The sequence below is a fragment of the Pleurodeles waltl genome, chromosome 11 (genome assembly GCF_031143425.1).
Source record: "Pleurodeles waltl isolate 20211129_DDA chromosome 11, aPleWal1.hap1.20221129, whole genome shotgun sequence".
Lineage (NCBI taxonomy): Eukaryota > Metazoa > Chordata > Amphibia > Caudata > Salamandridae > Pleurodeles > Pleurodeles waltl.
The window spans coordinates 543,715,947-543,742,692 of record NC_090450.1 but is presented as its reverse complement, the minus strand read 5'-3'; the positions used below and the strand labels follow the sequence as shown (position 1 = coordinate 543,742,692).

The 26,746-nt window shown below is 46.9% G+C and overlaps 1 protein-coding gene and 1 long non-coding RNA gene across 2 annotated transcripts in view; one reads left to right on the top strand and one right to left on the bottom strand.

Moving 5' to 3' along the window:
- Positions 1–26,746, bottom strand: part of LOC138265870 (uncharacterized) — a 233,069-nt gene that overhangs the window by 192,478 nt on the left and 13,845 nt on the right. The gene's annotated exons all lie outside the window — the stretch shown is intronic.
- DMTN (dematin actin binding protein) overlaps positions 8,811–26,746 on the top strand; it is a 239,331-nt gene continuing 221,395 nt past the window's right edge. Inside the window, exon 1 of the mRNA XM_069213984.1 lies at positions 8,811–9,237. The gene's annotated coding sequence lies outside the window, so the exon portion shown is untranslated. The remainder of the gene's footprint in view (positions 9,238–26,746) is intronic.

Genomic DNA, 26,746 nt, shown 5'->3' with positions numbered 1-26,746 from the left:
GACAAGCTTGGTGCATGGTAGGGGCCTAAGAGGCAGTGAAAAGCGAGAGGATTGTGGAGTGCAGAGGTACTAAGTGAGGGAAAATACAATATTTTGTAAAATTACCAACATTTTTGACAACTTTAAAAACTGAGAGGGAGAAATAGTGTGTGCGTTTTTGTCTGCATGTATGTAAAAATTCCTGGTGAAATCCAGCGGACATCTCACCATACCCGACTAAAAGCATCTGTACCCGACTATTTATCAGAAAATTCATTTATTAGGGGGGTGTAGCACTCCACATCCTCCCCCACCAAAGCTACACCCCTGAAAACTGTGTAGGGTCGCCACCTTTCCAACACAACAATACCAGCAATTTTCTGTTGTTTTAAGATTCTGCAACAACCCGGACATGACACTAGACAGGACTTTAAACAAAATGGAACGTATTTATTTGTAACATGACTTTTCTGCCTTTGTTTACTTGAATTATTAGTCGGGGATCACTGGTGCACCTTTAGCACACATAAAAAGTGTTTTCTACCTATATCTGCTGTTTGAAGACTGTAAAGGTAAGGGCTAAAAATACCGGTTTTAAGCGATTTTGCTTAATTTTCTACCGGATGCAGCATTAAAATATCAGTGGTGTTCGTAGAAAACGAAGCAGGGGGCAATCCTACTACTTGGTAGAATTGGACGTGAATAATTGACAAGTATATTTTGGGGTAGGACTACGAGTACACAATAAGAAGTGACAGACATATCTGGGGGCACTCTGGTGAAAAGTGCAGATTTAATACCCAACATGTGACTTTGGGGGTACTCTACCCGCAATTCATGTGTCTTTTAGGGTCCCTCCTGTGACCAGTGTCTGACTGGCCTATAAGGCAAGGCCAGATGAGTTGGTCTGACAGGTCAGTGTGAAGGCTGTTTTTCTGGCAGTTTGTGGGCCTGTTTTATGGTCTGCTTGGCCGGCTTTTACTGTTAATTTCCCTTATATTAAAACAAATATTGGCTGGCATCAGCAACCACAATTCCATGCAGTCTTCCATAACTTGCAAAACACTTATACGGCATGTCTATATAAGTTCACATCTGCCCCACTTTGCAGACATGGGACACTTTTTTAGCTATCTAATTCACTGGTGAGGGCCACTTTTATTTTGGTGCTGGGTCTATTTTCTGTCCCAGTCTGACCCTGGGACAGAAAATTACATCCATGTATCCTGACATATATATTTGGTGTATTGTTGTGATTGATGCGGATGTCTAATGGAGTTAAGCAGTGCAGAATGCCCCCATGCCTTTACAATTTATAATAAGTATTCTCATGTCTGGCTTGGCTGGAATACACATTCCTTCCCACCAAATTGAGTGATACAGTTGTGTTGGGCAAGAAGCCAACAGAAACAGGTCTCCCCAATTGACCCAGAACTCAACTATTGAATAGAAGCAACTTATCACTGGGAGCTGGTGATGTGACTATTTCCTCATTATCCTATGCACACTGGTCTCTTCCATTCTGCACTCAGTGATGGTGTGGTTCCACAATAGCGACTTATAAATTTCAACTAGCAACAATGTTGACTGCAAAATGTCAACTTGCTCAATATCATCTAGTTAAGTAAATATGGCATTAGGAAATACAATCTACACTCTAATGTTTAAGCTTAACTTGATTGTGATGCACAAGTTGATATCTGGCACTCTACATTGTTGATGGTGAATATTTTTGTGTTTGATAGTCTGACATACAACCTAGTTGATGAGCGTCTTTCTGGACTTAGACATCACAGTGCCTGCTGCTTTTCCAGCTGCAACTAAACCGGTCAGTGCCCTCCCCCTGGTCCATGGCCTGGCCGTCTGACAGAAGCACTCATCAGCAATCGAACATCAGCCTCAGCCCAGGACCAGCATGATAACCCTGATAAGACTGTCAAGAGATACAAAGAACCTGGCCAGCCAAGTCACAACAGAGGCCTCACAGGATGAATACCCAAAACAAGTATAAGTTAACATGCTGGCTGGTGACTCTGCCTGGACACACCCACCCTGAATCAAAGACTTGAATCCTCTGAGTTGTGCAGGCTCATCTGGAAGCCTACGCCACACATGTGGCATTAAAGTGGGGATCCATGGCCCTCTCTCACAATACAACTGTTCCATCCAAGCTACTGTTGAACAGGGGCCACGACCAGTGTAAGAATGGCCATTCAGGCACTCAGGCCCTGCCAGATGGGCCAGCTAGAAGTGTTGATGTGTGTGGGCTCGCTTTGTTTGGTCCTGTCACAGCCACTGAACCAAAAAGAACAAAACAGTCACACACTGTCCCTTTCAAGTTGACCCATCTGAAGGTGCCTGGCTGCCCAACCGGCCAGTCCAACACCTGCCATGACCCCCACCTCGCTGTGTGTGTCTAGATCAAGTGTACACTTCTCCACTCCTCATCCTGCACGGCATTCCAGCACTCCATGCACTGGATCTAGATTTCACCAGCAGTACTGACTTTCAGAACCTCTAGGTCCCTTTCTATGTATGTTTGTGTTGTTTGTATAGCACGAAACTAACCGAAAGGCCGCAGAGCTCTGTACATGGTTGAAGGCAGTTGCCACTGCCAGAGAGCCCCACCCCGCCATCTGTGACTGACTAATAGGCCATGGTGGTCGAAGGGACCCCCAAACCAAAACAGAGATACAGTATCCACAAAACGAGGTAAAAAGGTTGTATGGGCCCACGGGAAAACTCAACATGTCTACCCTGACTGATCGATTCTGAGACGTGGACTTTGTCCAGTGGCCTGTTCCACTGCCCTTGCAGCATAAACCACATCTTTAGACTTCCCCACATATCACGGCTAGTTGTTAATTTGGGTCGGCGGTGGGCACCACACTCATTTTTGGGCACTGGGACTTATATTTAATTAATAGCCTTTGACCCAGAGCAAGATAGAGCAACATGGAAACTAACGAGGAAGATAAAGATAGGAAAACAGTGACAGAGAAAACAGTGGAGAAAAAGAATCTGCAAGAGTGAAATAAAGAAACAGGAATTGATGGGTCACATGAGGTGGAATGAAGAATGCAGAAGTTGGCAAGCTCTTAAGAACAACCTGAAGACTCTGCAGTTATGTTTTTCTTTTTTATTAAACACTAGTCACAGTGCATATGAAAATATCTGGTGCACCAGTTAATTTAGAAACACAAGCTCATTATGTGAACCAGTGGCCCTAAACCTGAATGGGATGTGCGTGATGCCTGGCCACTTTTGACGCGACAGAAAAACTTAACAGCAACAGTGAACGCTAGACAAAAGTTTCATTGTTTGACTCCCCAGGCTCCCAAATCAAATCAGAAGTCAGCCACACACACAGCAAATTACTGAAAGCTTTAAAATAACTGTTTCACTCATTACTAAATGTAAAGCAACTCTTATATCAAATTAACTTGGTGTCTTAAATGCTTAAGGCCAATAACAGTGGATAACCTGCAGGGCAGGAGTATGAATCATGGCGGATCAGCGTTTCATCCTTGCAAGGTTTAGTGCAAGTGCTGAATAATCTGCTACAGCACTAACAGGCCGTGGTAGTAGGTCCTGTACAGAGTTTTTAGTCTCTTTCTATTTGTACAACATCTGAAGTACCTTAGTATTAACATACTGCAATGTGGAGAGTAACATTGAATTTTTGTCTCTAGTTATTCGACAAGATCTGAAGCTGGGGTCTTAAGGATGTGGGGAGCCTTACAATAGGTTTACATTACACCTTTTATTTCAATAGTTGTTACCCCCACCTTTGTGTAAAAGATTTTGGTGACAAAATGTTGACCCATATGCAGTGAAGACTTCTATTTTCCACTGTAGCTCCTCATTTTAAGTCTATCTATCTATCTATCTATCTATCTATCTATCTATCTATCTATCTATCTGCCTATCATTCTTTTTAGACAAGTTGTCTCACCAAATTTTATTGATTGTGATAACTTTGTGTTCATGTATTTTGTACCAACTTTCACATTACCTTCTAGGGTTTATTCCTGACTTTTTGACCACTACAGCCACTGGAGAACCATGGATGCTGGCAAGTCCTAGAGAGGTTTGCATCCCTGCCTTCCAGCGTCCTGGACCAACAGAGAGAACACACAGCCTAACCTTTTAGGGTCAAGCGCACAAGCGTTCCATCCCTGTTGTAATCTCTCGTTGGGCTTTTAACCATGCCCATGTCACGCCTGTCACTTTCATTAGTTTGTGGGCTTGCCTTTTAAAATCCGCTTGATTTCATTAGTGAAAGGCATACATATGTCATGCCTTTTCCGGTGTTTAGCCCTCCTTGAGCGCACCAGCCAACTATTGAAAACATATGAGGCACCATGTTTTCAGCCTGGTTTCTGCACTACTTTATCTTTTTATTTTACACGCAGCACGGTCGTGCTGGGTTTTACATAGCGCGACCGTGCTCGTTATTTTCCTTTCAATTTATGTGGCAAGAAAAGTCCTGTTAGGTGTTTACAGCCCTCAGAGCTCTAACTCGAGCAAAAGCGAGACCTGTTGCATTGCAAATGCTTGTTTATTGCTGTATCCTCCTTGTTACCAATACGGACCAGGGACAACATTTACACTGTGGGTTCCCTGAATGGATCTGCCCAGTTGGTGACAATCATCAGAGTTAAAACCTTTGAACCAATTCTGCTGCTGTGCACTGTAGTCAAAGTTGATCCCCATGATAGTTAACCCAGTTCTGAAAATCCCTCTAGTAAATCGCCTGAGTGGTCGTTCCCAAATGTGCAGCTCCTTAAAATAAAACTCCTGGGTGGGTCCCTGGAGCTATTAATCCCCTAGAGTGGATCACCACCCATTTCTAGACCCCTCACATTAAAGCCCCTGCGTGAATCTCCTCATGTATATTCCCTTCAGTATTAGATTACCAACACTAAACACTTCACACACGACCCCCAAACACCCCCTTCCCACCCCCCTTCGGATCATCCACACAGGTGACCCTCCTGATGGAGCGCCCAAGAACGTGACCAGTCACAGTACATCCTCTCTCTGGACCCACCCAGTTGCAGATTTCTCCATTGGTATTAAACGTCCTAGGTTGATCTCACGGGATCATCTCCATGGGATCTCTATTTGTGCCTCGTTGTCCTTTGCTTGTGATATGGGATTCGGCGCCTAAGACACAGCAGCCGTCTCCGTGGCAACGGCTGCCGTGCCCCACCCCCTAACCCCTAGACACGTAATCAGGATGCTAATATCTCGCCACGTGAGATCCTGGAAACGGTGTACATCCAGGGGTTGGGACTGTGTGGGCAGGAAATATGGGAGGGGAAAGGTGGGGCGTAATAAGGAGGAGCTAATATGACATACGAAGGCATATACCTCCTTAAAAAGGTGGCACCATCTTCTCAAACCCTAAGATGCCCGCCCCCGTCTCCTAACCTCCCTGTGACCGTCTAGTCAATAACCATCCCTGAGACGTGTGGGCAAGTCTGAGGCTTCTTTTGGACATCGCCTGCCTTTCGAAGGAAAGCACACCTGATATGTGACTACATTCCCTCAGCCTAAAATCGCTTTTTAGGCTCATCTGATAAGCGACTGACTTGACCCAGCCCCGCTGGCTTTTCAAAACCTACCCTGACGTGATTAAACAGGATTCCCCCACTCATACCTCGTATTCGAAGGTATTAGTCTGACTGACTTTGGCATGTGACTGACTGTTGTAGCCCAACTGACCTGTGATAACAACCACCCCCTCTACATCCCACCACTCTCTCCGCCCCCCGCAGGTCGGCCCACCTCTGGTTATTCCGAGGAGGCAGCCCTCCATCACTGGTCCAGCGCCGCCTCCTCCTGGACGCCTCGCCCAGGGATACTGAGGGAGGCGGTTGCCGCGGCAACGCGAGGTGGGGCTGAGGGAGGGAGGATGCGCCAGGGGATGCAGGAGAACAGATGACGGCTGAGCCCGTCTCCATCCGGGTCCCGCAGACAGGTAGGACTCCCTGTGTGTGTAAGGGGCTTCGTTGTGAATAATGAGGGCAGGTGAGGGGGGGTGCGAGTCGACTGTGGGATGCTAGCAGATTAAGAAGGAGAACTGTGCGAGGTCTATACAGGTGCATAATGATTGCATGGGCCTGGTAAAGGGCAGTCCTCTACCACCAATAGGAGACTAGTGCGGAGGGGTGATAGAAGAGCGGCTGGGGGAGGGGATTCTGGGCACTGCGTGGTGAAGGCGCTGCCCTTTCTGCGTGTACAACGTGCGTGTCCATGCCTGTTTCTGCATGCACTGAACTGTACACGCAGCTGCTACGACACAGGGCCTACAGCGAAGGACGGAGTACCTATCTTCGCTCCATCTCCTCTTCCACGTGCCCCCCACACCCCACCCACCGCCCACCTTCTCCATTTTAGCCATTTGGTTCTGCTCATCGACCTTATGGGCTCATCGTCTCGAGTTTCGTTTTTTTGTGTGTGCAACGAAAGCTTCTACGACTGACACCGTTGTTACTACCTGTTTAGCGTGCCAGTTTCATGGTGTCGTTTAGCACACTCGCCCATTCCAAAAGTTGTAAACACACATCGCTGCCCCTCCCGCTTTGTAGTTTCGCCTCAGTGGTGACGCAGGCTTCACTTCCCCGCTCCCAGTCTGTAGAGCAAGCTTGTGAGCTACTGGTAGCTCTCCTAAGTGCAGCCCAGCAGATTACATTAGAACCTTTTGCTTGGATGAATGAATATATGTATGCCAAAATTGTGTATTTAAGGCGAAAATGTGTGTATTTGGAGAAGTCCTATGCTGATATTTGAAGAAAAATGGTTGAATTTCCAAAATACACTTAAAGCTGATTTTTAAGTGATAGACCATGTGGGGAGACATTACTAATATTACTACTTTCATGCTAGGGGCCCTGCAACTGTGGCTTGCATGTGTTACCTACACATAGGCATTCCAAACTGATGAAGCCTTTTTACATAACTGCTGGCAACCCAGCTTGATGCACTGAGGTGATCACTGCCAGCAATCTTGCATATGGTAGCTACTTATGTCATGTTGTGTGATGTGGTCACTTTTACAACACTATTTATAATAGTAGCTCACAATGATATTCATTGAACATAAGTAGCTCATATTACACACAAGGTTGGAGATCCTTGCTGTAGAGCTTGTGCTGAGTGAGATCAAATACCGTCCGCAGCTAGAAGCCAGTTCCAATATCATAGCAGACCCGGCTGTCCACCGGTGCCTCCCCACCCTTCGCAGCTCTTGACACCATCCAACAACATCAATGCCAGATCCCACATCTCCCAGCCTTTTGCGCCAGTGCCAGATTCTAAAAAGTGAACCAGTGCCAGATCCCCACACCGATTACTGGTACAAGCTTTTGAAACTAGCACCAGTGCCAGATTCCACACTGTCCAAAGGACTGGCTTTTGAGATTAGCACCAGTGGCAGATTCTCACAAAGCACACTGCCTACCAGGACCAGCTTTTGACAATAGCACCTGAGCCAAATTTTCACAAAGCGCACTAATGCCACATCCAGACTGCCCACCGGTATCACCTTTTGACACCAGCATGAGTGCCAGATTTTCACAAAGTGAACCCGTGCCAGATCCCAGCACAGTCTACAAGTACAAGCTTTTGACACTCATACCAGTGCCAGATTCTCACAAAATGCACCATTGCCTGATCCCAAACTCCTGCCAGTGCCAGCTTTTGAAACTAGTACCGGTGCCAGATTCTCACAAGGTGAACCAGTGCCAGACCCTACATTGTTCACCAGAACTAGCTTTTGTCAAAAGTACCAGTGCCAAATTCTCACAAAGTGGACCAGTGCAGATCGCCACACAGCCTACAGGTACCGGCTTTTGACACTAGTGCCAGTGCCAGATTCTCACAAAGTGAACCAGTGCAGATCACCACACAGCCTACAGGTACCGGCTTTTGACACTAGTGCCAGATTCTCACAAAGTGGACCAGTGCAGATCGCCACACAGCCTACAGGTACCGGCTTTTAACACTAGTGCCAGTGCCAGATTCTCACAAAGTGAACCAGTGCAGATCACCACACAGCCTACAGGTACCGGCTTTTGACACTAGTGCCAGTGCCAGATTCTCACAAAGTGAACCAGTGCAGATCGCCACACAGCCTACAGGTACCGGCTTTTGACACTAGTGCCAGTGCCAGATTCTCACAAAGTGAACCAGTGGCAGTTCCTTATACACAGCTACAAATACCAGCTTTTGACACTAGTAACACTGCCAGATTTTCACAAAGTGAACCAGTGCTAGGTCCCCACACTGCCCACAAGTACCACTTCGCACCAGTGATAGACTCCCGTGTTGCTATTCATTGCCGGACTTTCTTTCTTCGCATCAGTGGCAGGCACTCTTGTCGCGCACGATTGCCAGATACCCTCACTGCCCACCTGTGCCAGATATCCCCACTAGTTGTCAGTGCCAGATAATCCACTGCCCACCTGACCTGTTTCTGGCGTTTCCTACTTGCCTCAGATGTTTCCAAAACTTAGCAATGGAAGCTTTTCACTCTGCCTAACCATGCCAGCTTTTCACACTACCCACCAATGATGCCTTCTTGTGTGTCTCATTCGCGCCAACGCCTTACGTACGTGACTAATGCTAACTTGAATTCAATGCCCATTCGTTCCTTGGCTTCTCTGCAGCCAGCCAGCGTTTGCAAAGAGGTGCAATTTGTTATTGTTACATTGAATGAAGTTTGTCTCGAAGCCTCTGCCGTGGATCGCCTGCGAGGGTGTGTGTGCCAGCGTCGTGCCCGCTGGGGTGGCCCTCTGTTGTGCTGGTTTATGTACGCGCCATCATTCGTACTGGGGGCGGCGTCGGAGGGCGGGGGTGGAATATCGCCCTGTCATGGTCCTCTGGCGGGGGAGGCAGGAGGCGCTATCGCACACTCCCAGAAGCACACACCCTGCGCACCAAGAGAACGGCTGAACCTGTAGCAGCGCCCGCGCACCGGAGGGGACCCCGGTCTGAATATTTGGGGAGCTCGATTTCTTCAAGGAGAGCCCACGCCATTTAGGGAGTTTGGGTGTATCCCCACAGCACTGACCCACTCCCGCCAAAGCAAGAGGGGAGCCCGTGATTCTGCGGTCAGCTCTCGGTGGGAACCCTCCAGGACAGCGCCTCACGGTGAGGACCCCACATAGCGCTCGAAGACGAAGTGCTGCGCCGCGGCGACCTTCCCTTACCAGGAGGTCGAAGTAGAATTTAGCACCAGCTTGCCCTCAGGTGAGGTGTAAAGGGGGAGGTTGACGTCTTACGTGACCATTGCATACTTTATGCGAGCCTTTATTTATTGCGTTTATAAAGCGCCCCACAAACTGTCTTACCACCAGTTTCCAGAACTTTATTTACTAAAAAGAAAATTCCGCAAAGGTGCTAGCCACTCCAAAAACATACTTTATAACAGGTGGACGTGAGCCATTTGGAGGGATCCTTGGCGCTGTCTTTTTGCGTGACTGTAGATATGTGTAGTGTGGCATTATTTTTTTCACTTGTTTCATATGCAGCCAGTAGTAGCGTTTCCTTCAAATCCCCCATTACCCTGGGTGAACGTGGTGGTCCAGGAAATTTCCAGAACATTGCATGACCTGTGAGGTGAGTTTCGGGTCAGTCGGTGTGTGTGTGGGGGTGGGGGGTGGGGTGGGGGGATGGAGTGACATAAGGATGGCGTCCTGGGTCTCCTACGGTGGGTTCTGGGTGTTCGTCGTGGGCTCTGACGTTGGGAGGTGTGTTCTGATGTGATGATGGTGAAATTAGTTCTGGGTGTTCTACATATCCTCTTGGGTGGGGAGGTGGCCTCTGACGTGATGATGGGGCTCTGGTGAGATGAGTTCTGGGTGTTCTATGTATGCTCTTGGGTGGGGAGGTGGCCTCTGACGTGATGATGGGGCTCTGGTGAGATGAGTTCTGGGTGTTCTATGTATGCTCTTGGGTGGTGAGGTGGCCTCTGACGTGATGATGGGGCTCTGGTGAGATGAGTTCTGGGTGTTCTATGTATGCTCTTGGGTGGGGAGGTGGCCTCTGACGTGATGATGGGGCTCTGGTGAGATGAGTTCTGGGTGTTCTATGTATGCTCTTGGGTGGGGAGGTGGCCTCTGACGTGATGATGGGGCTCTGGTGAGATGAGTTCTGGGTGTTCTATGTATGCTCTTGGGTGGGGAGGTGGCCTCTGACGTGATGATGGGGCTCTGGTGAGATGAGTTCTGGGTGTTCTATGTATGCTCTTGGGTGGGGAGGTGGCCTCTGACGTGATGATGGGGCTCTGGTGAGATGAGTTCTGGGTGTTCTATGTATGCTCTTGGGTGGTGAGGTGGCCTCTGACGTGATGATGGGGCTCTGGTGAGATGAGTTCTGGGTGTTCTATGTATGCTCTTGGGTGGTGAGGTGGCCTCTGACGTTGTGATGGGGCTCTGGTGAGATGAGTTCTGGGTGTTCTATGTATGCTCTTGGGTGGTGAGGTGGCCTCTGACGTGATGATGGGGCTCTGGTGAGATGAGTTCTGGGTGTTCTATGTATGCTCTTGGGTGGGGAGGTGGCCTCTGACGTTGTGATGGGGCTCTGGTACGATGAGTTCTGGGTGTTCTATGTATGCTCTTGGGTGGGGAGGTGGCCTCTGACGTTGTGATGGGGTTCTGGTGAGATGAGTTCTGGGTGTTCTACATGTGCTCTTGGGTGGTGAGGAGGCCTCTGATGTTGTGATGGGGCTCTGGTGAGGTGAGTTCTGGAGTGGTGATCTCAGGAGGGGAGAAGTCATGTGTGGGGTAGTGAAGTGGGATGAGCTGTGCTCAGGCGGGTTCTGGGTGTTACACGTGGGCACCAACGTGGTGAGGTGGCTCTGACATGGTGACGGGTCTCTGGTGAGGTGAGTTATGTGGTGGGGATCACAGGACAGTACAAGAAGTTTCTGGTGTGTGGTGGTGAAGTGGGCTGTGGTGAGGTGGGTTCTGTGGGTTCTACGTGGGCTCTTATGTGGTGAAATGGGCATGGCTGTAATGTGGTGATGGGGGTTCTGTGAGGTGAGCTCTGTAGTGGGATCTCAGGCAAGGTGAAGTGGGCTTCAGGTGGTGAGGTGGGCTTTAGTGAGGTGGGCTCTCCTACTGTGGTCACAGGTGGGATCAGGTGGATTATCATGTGGTGATATCGGCTCTGGAGGTTGGTCTCTAGTAGTAACCGCTGTCCTCTGGCAGTGCAAAGAAGGTTCTGGAGATTTGCGCTCTGGTGAGGTGGGTTCTGCTGTAGTTATCTCAGGCCGGGTAGGTTCTGATGTAGTGAGGTGGACTCTGGTGATTGATTCGGGTTCTGAGTACTCTATGGGGTCTGATGCAGTGAAATGGGCTCATATGAAGTGACCTCGGCTAGAATAGCTTCTGGTTGGGAAAGGAGGCAGAACTGGGAGGGCTCTAGTAACGTGGGTTCTGCTGCTCTGATCTCCAGCGGATTGAGGTGGGCTTTGATGTGGTGAGAGAGGTTGTGGTGAATCTGGCTCTGCACTGTTAATCTCAGGCGGAATGAGGTGGGCTGTGGTGATGCTGGTTCTGGTGATCCTGCCTCTACTGTTGAGGTCTCTGGTGGTGTGAGGCAGCCTTCCGTATAGTGATGTGGGATCTGGTAAGGGGAGCTCTGCTGTGATCTGTAAAGTGAAGTGGGCTTTGCTGTGGCGAATGCACTGGTGATCTTTGGAGAGTTGCATATGCTAGGCGTCTGTGTAGTGGGTTTTGGAACGGTAAAGTGAACTTCGAGATAATGCAGTGTGATCTCATAAAGTGGTTTTGTTGCCTGTAATATGGTGAGGGCCGCCTGTTCTCCTGAGACAATGAGAAAGTGAGAAAGTAGTGATGCAGTGATCCTTATAGACTGTGGTTAGTTTGCTCTCACTACACGAGAGAGATCTCACAGCGCCAGAGATCACAACCGCAGAGCCCACCTCACCCCATTCAGCGATCGCCATTTTAGGGGACGACGACCCTCTCTTTTTTCACACTACATACACTAGTACTGTGTAAATAGTGAGAAACGGGCGCTGCCCTTTTTATTCAAAAGGACTGGGCTGCCTGTCATTGTGTTGAGAGAAAGAGACAGAGAGGGCAATAGAGTAAGGTAAAAAGAGAGAGGGTGTGTGAGTGTCACAGTGTGTGAGGCTGGGCTTTGTAGGGGTGGCGGCAAGCACCAACAGTATTTCAATTAAAAACAGTATTTGGACGTGGGCCAGACCTTTCAACTCCTTAAGGTTACAAGGAAAGGCAAAACGTCCTTTCTCAACAATGTGTGCAACAACCCTTCTGTTAATTCAGGTCAGTGATGTACTCACGTTTTTCTGCGTGTGGGTTCCTATTTCTTTAGAGTGTTTTCTTTTCCGAGACGATGGGTTTCTGTAGTTTCGTGTTCCATGTAACATATGAGTCTTGTATAGCGCATCCTGCAAGCGGAGTCGCCTCTAGGTTTTGGAGAGAGTGGCTGAATGTTCGTGGCAGCATGTCTGAGCGCTCTGTAGGATGAAAGCAGCACGAGTCTCTAATAGCACCAGCTACTGTGTCATAAAGATGTTCTCACTAGTGTTCATCCGGTCCTTGGCCTCTCTGCAGAGCGCACAGAGCGACTCATGTGTGCTAATTGTAATTACTATTCTATGGTAAACTTTGTGAAGGAGTTACACAATCTGTAACAAGTGGAAAGTGCCAAGAGAACATTTTTTCTAACTCCTCCTTACCCCGCCTACTGTGTGGGAAACTGGCTTGCAAGTTGTGCCTGGCAATCCAGCTTTGACACGCTCTATGCAGAAGTGGAGGGTGCCAGTGGGGAGAAGTGGGCAATGGCCTTTGGGAGGAAACAGGCATTGCGGGTTGGGAAGGAATTGGTTGTAGTCTCATAAGAAACATTTTGGGCAGATATATATATATATATATATATATATAGAGAGAGAGAGAGAGATAGATAGATATATATTTCATTTTAAAAATTAAGCCAAACTTATTGGGTGATATTGGTTCTGATATTGGTTCTGATCGGGTCAAGGTGGGACATAGAGAGGTTCTGGTATACTCTAGTAGGGTCTGATAAGGGGAGCTTGAGTGGGGTGGGCTCTGATGTGGTGGGGGAGCTCTGCTGTGCTGTGGATGGCACTGGGGAGGAGGTGAGATATGGTGACCTGATGGCAATGGTCTTTACTGGTGAATTATTGTGCTATGCTCTGTTATGCGAAGATGGGCACTGTTGTCTGACAGGCCCCCAACCTGACGCAGCGGCCTTCTCTGTGGTGGCTCAAGGTGTCCCCTTCCTCTTAAGGCTGCCGTCTATAATTCATGGACTGTCACTTTAAGGGAGGGCAAATGAGCATGTTTGAAAGTGGTGTTTGTCAGGGTGATTCCGACAATCAAGGGGTGCAGCTCACCCAACCCTTCAGGTGCCCTACTCAGCCCCCCCTCTTCAGGATATAAAGCAGAGATAAGAACACCATTTTACTCACCCCGGCGATATCGAACCTGGTAGGTACAGACAGCCAGGGCGGGCTTTAGGGCAGCGAGACTGGTGCAGCCGCCCAGGGCGCTGACCTGAGGAGGGGGCACTGACCTCAGGGGTGGGGGCGTTGTGTTTAGCAATGGCTTACAATTGTTCTTGTGGTCCAACATTCAGACAACAATAAGAATGTCAAAATAACTTATGACTAATGTTCCTGCTAGAGAGATAGGGGGTTATTCTAACTTTGGAGGAGTGTTAATCCGTCCCAAAAGTGACGGTAAAGTGACGGATATACCACCAGCCGTATTACGAGTTCCATAGGATATAATGGACTCGTAATACGGCTGGTGGTAAATCCGTCACTTTTCCGACGGATTAACACCTCCTCCAAAGTTAGAATAACCCCCCATAGATTGGAATTTTGCCTGGTGGCAGTTTTGACTGCCACAATGTAACATAGAGGGTTAAGATGCCAACAAATAAAATGTATGTGGGAGAGGGGCTATGGAGAGATGAGGGGCACTTTTGCCCAGTGATAATGGGGGAATCCGAGTAAGAGGTCATGGGGAGAGAAGGTGCCAGTAATGATTGTGGCACCGGGTGCCACCAGCGCTGCAGCCAGCTCCGCAGACAGCAAGTGAGATCTTTATTGCTATTACAATTGAGGGCGTGTCGCAAATCTTAGGACCCCTGTGCACAGTTTGTATGGGGACTGTTTTCTGTTATTACACTGACTTACGTCTGACAAAAGATCCCCCACCTGCACTCTAGTCTCCAAATTTACTAGCTAATCACTCTCCCCCCCTCTATCCACAGCCTCTTTGTTCACCTCTGCCTCCCTGTCTCTCCTTTCACCCCGGCTGTCTCTTAGTTGCCTCATCTCCACAAACTTTTCTCCCTCACCCCCACCTCGCTCACGTCTTTCTCCTCTAGTCCTTCTCTGTCTTCCCATCTCCCCAACCACCACCGTCCATCACTTTCTCTTTCTATCTTGCATCTTCTTTCCTCCCTTCCTGCCCTCACTTGTCTTTCTTTCCCGCCTCTCTCTGCCTGTCGTCTCACTAAGTACCACCTCTTTCTCATCTCTTTCCATCTCTGATGACAAGAAGATAGACCATTTTTATGTAGCGCCCACTGCAAACTGGAGAACTTTCTTGGCGCAGAGACCTCCTCCATCCTTCTCTTTGTCGCATGGCCAAGTTACTTCTTTTTAGGCACTCTTCAGGTGACGCAGATACTGGGGGGTGGGATTGAATGGATTCACCCAATTTGTTTCAGAAAAAGGCACTATTTTGCCTTCTGCACTACAATGGGTCCTCAGAAAGTATCTCTTATCCCTCACCTCCCCAGAGCCACCCCTCTTGTTAACTTTGTAACTGTGTCAAGTTCAAGTCTACCCATCTGTTAACCTCTCTACTCCATTTTCTAATCCTTCTCTGTCGTCTGCTGTCTCCTCTTGCTATGCTCATGCTTCTGCTGTCCAGCCCCCCTCTCTGTCCGTTAGTTAGTCAGTTTCACGCTTCCTTTTTATCTTGTCCGTTTTCCATTTTCCTTTGAGGCCATTTGCCTTATTGCCCCTCAAACCTTTTTTTAACTAGGGGGCATATTTACAAGAAAGTGGTGCATCAGGTCTGATTTGCCACTTTTCTTGCGTTGCGCTGTGCCCCGTAGCGTTACCATGGTAGCGCTTTATTTACCATACAGCGCACCATGGCGCACCTTAGCACAGTAGCACAGTAGCGTCAGAATTTATGATGCTATTGTGGCTCTTTGCTGGATTAGCTCCATAAATTATAGCGCCAATCCAGCAAAGCGAGGCCCATAGGCTATTATAGAAGTGTCAATTTAACACCTGACCTGAACAAAAATTATGGAACAAAATGGTGCAGTGAAATCTTGTAAATTTTACTGCACCATTTCTTTGGGCCTCCCTGCATGGGAATGCCCCCTTGCATACATCATTCCTGGCACAGGTATAATGTGGTGCAAGGGGTTACAGTATGGCACATGGTAGGGGCTCTGTAACACCTCGTTAGCGTAAAAAAATGACGCTAGGGCAGCGCAAAGGGCTTGTAAATATGCACCCAGGTGTCTTGCATGTTTTTATGCAGATTTTGAGTTCATCAAATGACATGCTTGTCTCGCAATCACAATGGCACCAGGTTTAGAGTGCCCACCATGTATTCTTAAGTCCTGGCTCTTCACAAACTCACTGTGTAATCGTTGGTTGCTCTATGTGTGCCTTTTACATTGTAACCTTGTTCTGTGGTGCTTGGAGGCACCTGTCTGTGTCTGTAAGGACAGCTGAGAAAGATTGAGTGTCCCACCGGAGGCCTGTCTCTCTGAAAGGCTTGTTGATCAGGGCAGATTAAAACACTTCACTCACACCTGACATACAGCTGAGCTTACCCTCACGAATTCCCTACAAGCAGGGCCACTGGAACTATGCTGCCGGGGTGGACCAAATTATGTGGCAGAGTTAACTATATTAGGGAGCAAGAAAAGGCAAAACATGAGGTATAATGCCAAATTTTGAGACAGTATTATTTTTACTTATGTTAATATTGTCTGGGCAAAGGATCCATCTTATAAGCACCAGTTTAACACTATAGCACACCAATAAGAAAATGAAATGCGGCCGGTCAACCTTAGTAAAGGGCCTTCCACTGCACAGCAACAGGTGTTGCTGCATTTATAGTAACTTTTGATCCCTTGAATCTACAAACAATTTTTTGTCAACATTTGCAGATTATGCAGGGGATGATGGCTTATGTGGCAAATGCAGAAAATCCATAATTAGGCAGAAAACACTGCAACAGCAGAATCACACAATTCTGTGGCTCTGCCTATGCGCTGTTTGTAGTGCTTAATTTGTGATAGAATGAGTGCCGGTGGCCAAAGCTCTGCTCAGAAACCCACGTCCGGTGCTTTTAAATATCAATGCATCTAATACCAAGGCTGCTCATTTTGAATCGACCTCATGTCTCTTCAATCCACTTACAGGCTCCCTCACCCATTTACCTCATTCGTGCAGGTTCCTATTTTCTCCTTTTGTGAGGGTTTTCCCATCTTTTTCATCCTAATTTTCCTCCTTTATGAGGTTTTCCATCTCTTGTTCGTGGTCAATGTCTGATAAGAAAAATAAGTGCTGGTCCCAAAAATAGGGGAGTCGAGCAAAGGAATTGTTGTGTGGCCAAGGGTGAAAGCTCGTGCATGCCAGAGTTGTCCCAACCCCCTACATATATGATGACAGGGACATGCAGTGGTTTAACCACAACCTATAAAGCAGTGGTGGAACCTCCACCTATAAAATATGCAAGCACTACTCAAGAGGACTAGAGGGACTGTTACGCTTAACACCTTAAATGCATTATACTTAGATTATATCCGACGATCCAGCAAAATCATCAGCATTCGTCCCATCAAATTTCAGTAAACAGCAGATGTCCAGATTCTTATCGAGGTTCAAACAGCGAAATAGTCAAGTTTTTGTATGTACGAGTGCAGATTAGTTTGCAGAATCTATCAAACGCAGTTTAGTTAATATAGATGACACTATGCGGCTGATTACAAGTTGTACGGTACTGGGGTAATGGTAAAATTGTGTGCATTGTGTGGGAAATCCGCATTAGTACAGTGCAATTCCCAGTAAAACTCCATAGAATGGGGAATTTCTGTGTAGTACTCATTTTTCCTGTGGTAAAACTACAGAATTCCTAATTCCATGGGGTTTTTAACACAGACATTTACCACCTGCTCTGAATAGGTGGAACATGTATATGGGGACACGTGGGTAGGGTGGGGTTGTAGGAGGGGTTTAGGGGATGTAGGAGAGGAAGTGGAAAGGTTTTTCCTGGCTGGTGGGCCCTGCAAAAAAAAAAAACGTGAATGAGGCTTGGCTGGTTGTGCAGCCAAAGCCTCCTGATTTCTAACCAGAACACTTGGGTATGGGGTGCCACACCTAGTAAGTCTGTGTGTGGAAAAACTTACCCACTCTGAAGAAGGTGGAGTGAAATTCCATGAAATAATTTTCCCCGCCTCACTCAGAATTAAAGCCTCTGTGTAAATGTTGCCTTTAATCCTCTTAGAAATTTATTGTCTGTGTTTTTATGTTGGTGATCACTGTCAAGTATTTCAGCCTTTGGCCTATGCTTGTGGAATGCATTCGGTTTCGGTCTTAAAACTGTGACCACCCCAAATGTATAAAACATTTAACAAACACACAAACACATAAATAAATTGATGGAAAGTGTTTGGCCTTCCGCAGGATGTGGTGGACCTTGCTGTGATCTGGTGGGACAGCTTTGTACTCCCCTGGAAAGGGCCACCAGACAACATACTGCAAGTGATACAAGCACTGATAGAACCTCATTGTGGTTGTGAAACACGACACTATGCTGCTAAACTATGCCGTTATTGATTCCAAATTGGAAACACACATTTTCCCTTACTATATAAATGTAATTTAGAAACATGAAGAGTTTTGAAATAGTCTTGAAATTAATCAACTATTTCATTAAATCGATGCAGCCTTTTGCATATGCAGGATAGCAGCTAAAGGTGAAATGTACAATCACATGAACTGGTTAACAGCCATGGGTATTTTAACAGTGGCACTCATACGAGTCTTTGACAAAGGACATGAAGTCTGAAACACATATTTGCGTTGCCGGAGCCTATAATGTTTTCTGTTTATGAAACATAAAAAACAAGCATTGGTAAAACCAATAAGGATGGTGTTGGCTGCCATCCTTTTGGTTTCTCATTGCTTCTTTGCTTTTGCAAATCTTTATTGTTGGGGAAGGTGAAACATCAAAAATATTTTTTTGGTCTGAAAAAGCACACATTTCCATAGTAGTGGCTGGCCCTCTAAGGAACTAATTTGTGTGTTGATGTGCTCTTTGGGAAATAGCAGAATGTTGTCATTCACAGTGAAGTCAGCCAACGGTTAAAGTGGGTTGACCCATTGCCACATGCAGTATACTGTGTTGGGTAGAAGAAAAATGTGAATGACACAATAACAATCAATGGACGAAGAGGGATGGTTGAAAACCCCATATGTAAATATACTATACATATAATTTTAGTAAAATCAAAATATCTTGGCTAACACTAAATGTAATGATAGTGTCAGAGGTTTAAACCTACAAGATTTCCTGTTTCGTATATTGCCAAAACCTCACTGTGAAGGGTTGGACCTCTGTAGTTCAGAAGAAAGAGCTTGGAACTCTCTGAGAAGTTCTCCAATCCTATTGAGAAATGCTGGGATATTGTTGAATGATAGCTCACCCTCTAGACTGCCTTCTTCTCCCACTCAGCTCCCTAGCTTGGCGATATTCTCAGCAATCAGTGGTTGTGGAGTGAGAGGAGCAGTGAGGAGAGGACAATAGAAGATGCCTTATATATTAGGTTACAAGAATTCCTGGTGGATAATGCATTATATTGGGGGGTGGTGTCTGACGTTGGAGAGAGGGGCATTATGTTGGGGCAAGGATTGCATGATGCTGAACGCAAGCATCCAAATGTACGTGAAAGTTTCGATTTTAGACGAAAGAGTTGTGATGTTACAGAAGAAGATCTTGTTGGAGGTGAGGGTTCCAATAGGGGTGAGTGTCCTGATATTGGAGAATTGTGTCTTGATGAAAGAAAATAAATAGTCCTGATGTTGGAGGAGAGATGCCTGACGTTGGAGAGAATTATGACTGCAACAGCCTCCCGTTAGCACAATGATCAAAGTTGGTGTGAGTTGCCTGGTGTTTATGAGGTTAGTGCCTGAAGTTGGGAGAGGTGTCTGATGTTGTGTGAGGAGTCTGTAGCTGGCAGAGGCGTCGGAGGTTGCCAGAGGTGGCTAACGTACAGGTGTTTTTGTGAGTGTTCTCATATTGGTTTCTGATCTCATGTATGAACAGCCTGTCCACAGAATCTGCCCATATATAATGCATACCTCACATAATCAGAGATTTACTAGATTTAGAGCCACAGGGTAAAGATAAATAGACCCATTTGCCAAAGCATTATGAAGCTAATATGATCACTATGAAGCTAAATAAACGGGTTCTGTATCAGGCAGAAGAGTATTTATCCAAAACTATAAGTACTGTGCTTCCACGAACTCTAAAACAAGTAATTTCATGTATAGTTAAGAAAGACCATAACACACGTATTCATAAACTAAACGATATCTCATATAAAACACTACAAATCAGTAAAAAATTAAATGGTTTAAACACTATGTACACTAGAAAACATTACTAAAATATATAATTATGACAGGATGAAGAGTTAAAGTTAAAATATAGGTACCAATTTATGTAGTGATTTCAAAGTATTTTATTCTGAACGGTAATTCACTCAGGAATTCACAAATATCTAATGTAATAAAAATGGTGCAAACCAAGGCTGCCAACTGCTTCTGCAACAGTACACTATCTCCCCTGTTCAAAGAGGATGTACCCTCTGCGGTTGCAAGTTGCCACTTTTCCATAAATCTAGCCCCATATGTATGGACTACTCCTACCCTTTCATCAGAGGCTTAATTGCGAGGTAGACTGGAAGCTTGGACCCTGTGGACCGGGGCTTTCATTATGAGCGGCTCTGTGGGAGATTAGTTATTTATCAGCAATCTGGTGCCTAAACCAAAAGGAAGAAGGGTCAGATTGCAATGACCTGGATGGACATGAATGTTGTTGTTCTGGGCTCCCACCTATGTGTGAGTCTCCTCCTTGAGCTCACTTTGCTTCCCAGGGGCCAGTGCTTAATGTCAGCCAGTGTTTGCAGGTGGGGCCCACCAGCACACATTTGTGGGCAGCAGCGCTTATTTTTCTTCATCAGGCTTTGACACAGTAAGACAGAGAAAAATACACAAGGGAGAATGTAGGAGGGAAGAAAGACAGGAAAAGTGTGGCAAAGGGAGAACGCAGGGAAGCAAAAGAACCTGCAAGAGAGAAACAGAGAGAATGGGAGTCTCTTGTGGTGGATAAAAGAGACATGAAGTGGAATCAGGGCTACACAGCCTTGATATCCCAACATTTGATAACGCTGCCTGCAGGCATCTGAGTGAAACTTTGGGCCTTGGCACTTTATTTTTTTTACAAATTAAGCACTGTTTGGAACCATTAATGAGCTGAGACTTGCAGGGAGTGGTGTAGAGTGTGGCTTCCGCAGCAACTTGGGTTTTCAGCCGGGGTAGGGAGAGTTAGAATAATCTTTAAAGGAAACTGCGTAATTCACAAGACCATGGGCTGGAGATGACATCACTAGACCGCACCATGAACGATAAAAGGAAGGGAATCAGAGGAAAAGAGAGAAAACAGGAGAGAAAGAGAGCACAATATAATGCGAAAGAGAATGGGGGAGAGAAAGAGAGATGGAGAAAGTAGGGTAGAAGCAGAGACAAAAAGAGAGAATGAGAGAGATTAAATCAGCCTTCAGTAGACAGGAGGGGAGATCTAAGCAGCACAAGCATCAAAGCACCAGGCCATTTCTCCAACCAAATATAGAGAATCTGTGCAAATGACAAAACCCATAAAAGCTAAACCTAAAACATGTAGTGAAAATGGAGCAAGAATGAAAGGGGCCTCCAAAATCTAAATAATAAGCTAACCCCCAATAGGAAGTTTAAAAAAACCAGTCATTCAAAAGCAATAGAAAACCCAAGGGGGTGTTTTAAAACACAGTCTCCAGAATAAAAACCCTGCTTGAATAAAGTATAGCTTTAAAGATGGCGCTCAAGACACGAATGGACTCATTCTGAAAAAGTCAATAAAAAGACTAAGTAAAAGGATTTAAATCAATGGCCGCTAAAGGACTCTCTTCCTCTGGATATTTAATCTCAAGTTTCTCTGTCTTGGGACCAAGAGGCCCAGTCACTATGGAGGGGACACATCTCCCATGTGTGTACCTGAGCATTACACCTCAAAGCAGAAAAGTAGAAAGATTTGTATTGTATTTTATCTTATTGTGTGGTAGATTTATAGAGTGCTTACTACTCCTGGGAATACTTTGAAGCACTTTGCACATGGTAGCATAATTCTCTTGAGCCAGGAGTTAGTTTGTAGAATTAGTCGTAAGTATTGTAGTTAGTCCTATATTATGCAGCGTCATTAGAGTTGGGCTACCACTTAGTTGCATGCAATTTTTAGTTTAGAGGAAGTTAGTTGTTAAATTACTGTTAATTATGCACATGCCCTAGTTTACAAGTTTACATGACCTTGAAAGGAGGACGTTTTTCCTCCTTTGAAGACTTCACTGCTTAGTCCCTCCAAGGAACCAATCTGCTTACCTTCTTTGGATGTGAACATGTCCTTACTACACTACAGACACTCTGTAAGGAAATGCCTCCTTGGCATGGTTGCCCCCTGACTTTTTGCCTTTGCTGATGCTATGTTTACAATTGAAAGTGTGCTGAGGCCTGCTAACCAGGCCCCAGCACCAGTGTTCTTTCCCTAACCTGTACTTTTGTATCCACAATTGGCAGACCCTGGCATCCAGATAAGTCCCTTGTAACTGGTACTTCTAGTACCAAGGGCCCTGATGCCAAGGAAGGTCTCTAAGGGCTGCAGCATGTCTTATGCCACCCTGGAGACCTCTCACTCAGCACAGACACACTGCTTGCCAGCTTGTGTGTGCTAGTGAGGACAAAACGAGTAAGTCGACATGGCACTCCCCTCAGGGTGCCATGCCAGCCTCTCACTGCCTATGCAGTATAGGTAAGACACCCCTCTAGCAGGCCTTACAGCCCTAAGGCAGGGTGCACTATACCATAGGTGAGGGTACCAGTGCATGAGCATGGTACCCCTACAGTGTCTAAACAAAACCTTAGACATTGTAAGTGCAGGGTAGCCATAAGAGTATATGGTCTGGGAGTCTGTCAAACACGAACTCCACAGCACCATAATGGCTACACTGAAAACTGGGAAGTTTGGTATCAAACTTCTCAGCACAATAAATGCACACTGATGCCAGTGTACATTTTATTGTAAAATACACCCCAGAGGGCACCTTAGAGGTGCCCCCTGAAACCTATCCGACTATCTGTGTAGGCTGACTGGTTCCAGCAGCCTGCCACACTAGAGACATGTTGCTGGCCCCATGGGGAGAGTGCCTTTGTCACTCTGAGGCCAGTAACAAAGCCTGCACTGGGTGGAGATGCTAACACCTCCCCCAGGCAGGAGCTGTGACACCTGGCGGTGAGCCTCAAAGGCTCACCCCTTTGTCACAGCCCAGCAGGGCACTCCAGCTTAGTGGAGTTGCCCGCCCCCTCCGGCCACGGCCCCCACTTTTGGCGGCAAGGCTGGAGGGAACAAAGAAAGCAACAAGGAGGAGTCACTGGTCAGTCAGGACAGCCCCTAAGGTGTCCTGAGCTGAGGTGACTCTGACTTTTAGAAATCCTCCATCTTGCAGATGGAGGATTCCCCCAATAGGGTTAGGATTGTGACCCCCTCCCCTTGGGAGGAGGCACAAAGAGGGTGTACCCACCCTCAGGGCTAGTAGCCATTGGCTACTAACCCCCCAGACCTAAACACGCCCTTAAATTTAGTATTTAAGGGCTACCCTGAACCCTAGAAAATTAGATTCCTGCAACAAGAAGAAGGACTGCCCAGCTGAAAACCCCTGCAGCGGAAGACCAGAAGACGACAACTGCCTTGGCTCCAGAAACTCACCGGCCTGTCTCCTGCCTTCCAAAGATCCTGCTCCAGCGACGCCTTCCGAAGGGACCAGCGACCTCGACATCCTCTGAGGACTGCCCCTGCTTCGAAAAGACAAGAAACTCCCGAGGACAGCGGACCTGCTCCAAGAAAAGCTGCAACTTTGTTTCCAGCAGCTTTAAAGAACCCTGCAAGCTCCCCGCAAAAGGCGTGAGACTTGCAACACTGCACCCGGCGACCCCGACTCGGTTGGTGGCGATCCAACACCTCAGGAGGGACCCCAGGACTACTCTAAGACTGTGAGTACAAAAACCTGTCCCCCCTGAGCCCCCACAGCGCCGCCTGCAGAGGGAATCCCGAGGCTTCCCCTGACCGCGACTCTTTGAAACCAAAGTCCCGACACCTGGGAGAGACCCTGCACCCGCAGCCCCCAGGACCTGAAGGACCGGACTTTCACTGGAGGAGTGACCCCCAGGAGTCCCTCTCCCTTGCCCAAGTGGAGGTTTCCCCGAGGAACCCCCCCCTTGCCTGCCTGCAGCGCTGAAGAGATCCCTAGATCTCCCATTGACTTCCATTACAAACCCGACGCTTGTTTCTACACTGCACCCGGCCGCCCCCGCGCTGCTGAGGGTGAAATTTCTGTGTGGACTTGTGTCCCCCCCGGTGCCCTACAAAACCCCCCTGGTCTGCCCTCCGAAGACGCGGGTACGTACCTGCAAGCAGACCGGAACCGGGGCACCCCCTTCTCTCCATTCTAGCCTATGTGTTTTGGGCACCACTTGGAACTCTGCACCTGACCGGCCCTGAGCTGCTGGTGTGGTGACTTTGGGGTTGCTCTGAACCCCCAACGGTGGGCTACCTTGGACCAAGAACTGAACCCTGTAAGCGTCCTACTTACCTGGTAAAACTAACAAAAACTTACCTCCCCCAGGAACTGTGAAAATTGCACTAAGTGTCCACTTTTAAAACAGCTATTTGTCAATAACTTGAAAAGTATACATGCAATTTTGATGATTTGAAGTTCCTAAAGTACTTACCTGCAATACCTTTCGAATGAGATATTACATGTAGAATTTGAACCTGTGGTTCTTAAAATAAACTAAGAAAAGATATTTTTCTATATAAAAACCTATTGGCTGGATTTGTTTCTGAGTGTGTGTACCTCATTTATTGGCTATGTGTATGTACAACAAATGCTTAACACTACTCCTTGGATAAGCCTACTGCTCGACCACACTACCACAAAATAGAGCATTAGTATTATCTATTTTTTACCACTATTTTACCTCTAAGGGGAACCCTTGGACTCTGTGCATGCTATTCCTTACTTTGAAATAGCACATACAGAGCCAACTTCCTACATTGGTGGATCAGCGGTGGGGTACAAGACTTTGCATTTGCTGGACTACTCAGCCAATACCTGATCACACGACAAATTCCAAAATTGTCATTAGAAATTGATTTTTGCAATTTGAAAAGTTCTCTAAATTCTTAAAAGTCCTGCTAGGGCCTTGTGTGTTAAGTCCCTGTTTAGCATTTCTTTTAGAGTTTAAAAGTTTGTAAAAGTTTGAATTAGATTCTAGAACCAGTTGTAGATTCTTAAAAAGTATTCCAACTTTTAGAAGCATAATGTCTAGCACAGATGTGAATGTGGTGGAACTCGACACCACACCTTACCTCCATCTACAGATGAGAGAGCTAAGGTCACTCTGTAAACTAAAGAAAATAGCAATGGGCCCCAAACCTACCAAAGTACAGCTCCAGGAGCTTTTGGCAGAGTTTGAAAAGGCCAACCCCTCTGAGGATGGCAACTCAGAGGATGAAGATAGTGACTTGGAGGGAAATTCCCCCCCTCCAGTCCTACTTAGGGAGAGCAGGGCTTCTCAAGCCCTGACTCCACAAATAATAGTCAGAGATGCTGGTTCCCTCACAGGAGGGACCAACAACTCTGAAATCACTGAGGATAACTCCAGTGAAGAGGACATCCAGTTAGCCAGGATGGCCAAAAGATTGGCTTTGGAAAGACAGATCCTAGCCATAGAGAGGGAAAGACAAGAGATGGGCCTAGGACCCATCAATGGTGGCAGCAACATAAATAGGGTCAGAGATTCTCCTGACATGTTGAAAATCCCTAAAGGGATTGTAACTAAATATGAAGATGGTGATGACATCACCAAATGGTTCACAGCTTTTGAGAGGGCTTGTGTAACCAGAAAAGTGAACAGATCTCACTGGGGTGCTCTCCTTTGGGAAATGTTCACAGGAAAGTGTAGGGATAGACTCCTCACACTCTCTGGACAAGATGCAGAATCTTATGACCTCATGAAGGGTACCCTGATTGAGGGCTTTGGATTCTCCACTGAGGAGTACAGGATTAGGTTCAGGGGGGCTCAAAAATCCTCGAGCCAGACCTGGGTTGACTTTGTTGACTACTCAGTGAAAACACTAGATGGTTGGATTCAAGGCAGTGGTGTAAGTAATTATGATGGGCTGTACAATTTATTTGTGAAAGAACACCTGTTAAGTAATTGTTTCAATGATAAACTGCATCAGCATCTGGTAGACCTAGGACCAATTTCTCCCCAAGAATTGGGAAAGAAGGCGGACCATTGGGTCAAGACAAGGGTGTCCAAGACTTCAACAGGGGGTGACCAAAAGAAAGGGGTCACAAAGACTCCCCAGGGGAAGGGTGATGAGACAACCAAAACTAAAAATAGTAAAGAGTCTTCTACAGGCCCCCAAAGACCTGCACAGGAGGGTGGGCCCAGAGCCTCTTCACAAAACAATGGGTACAAGGGTAAAAACTTTGATCCCAAAAAGGCCTGGTGTCATAGCTGTAAACAGCATGGACACCAAACTGGAGACAAGGCCTGTCCCAAGAAAGGTTCCACTCCAAACTCCCATCCAGGTAACACTGGAATGGCTAGTCTCCAAGTGGGATCAACAGTGTGCCCAGAGCAAATCAGGGTCCACACTGAAGCTACTCTAGTTTCTGAGGGTGGGGTGGATTTAGCCACACTAGCTGTCTGGCCGCCTAACATGCAAAAATACAGACAGCAACTCTTAATTAATGGGACTAGAATAGAGGGCCTGAGGGATACAGGTGCCAGTGTCACCATGGTGACAGAGAAACTGGTTTCCCCTGGCCAATACCTGACTGGAAAAACTTACACAGTCACCAACGCTGACAATCAGAGAAAAGTACATCCCATGGCAATGGTTACTTTAGAATGGGGAGGGGTCAATGGCCTGAAACAGGTGGTGGTCTCCTCAAATATCCCAGTGGACTGTCTGCTTGGAAATGACCTGGAGTCCTCAGCATGGGCTGAGGTAGAGCTAAAAACCCATGCAGCCATGCTGGGTATCCCTGAACTGGTGTGTGTGAAAACAAGAGCACAATGCAAGGCACAGGGTGAAAAAGTAGAGCTGGAGTCTGGAAAAATGGCCCAGCCTACCAAGAGAACAGGAAAGTCAGTTGGGAAACCAACTGCAACACAGCAAAAGAAAGGGAACCTCTCTTCCCAGGAAGAAGTTCTGCCCTCTGAGGGAACTGAGCCTTTGGAACTTGAACCTTATCAGGTTGAGCTCTTAGGCCCAGGGGGACCCTCAAGGGAAGAGCTGTGTAAGGGACA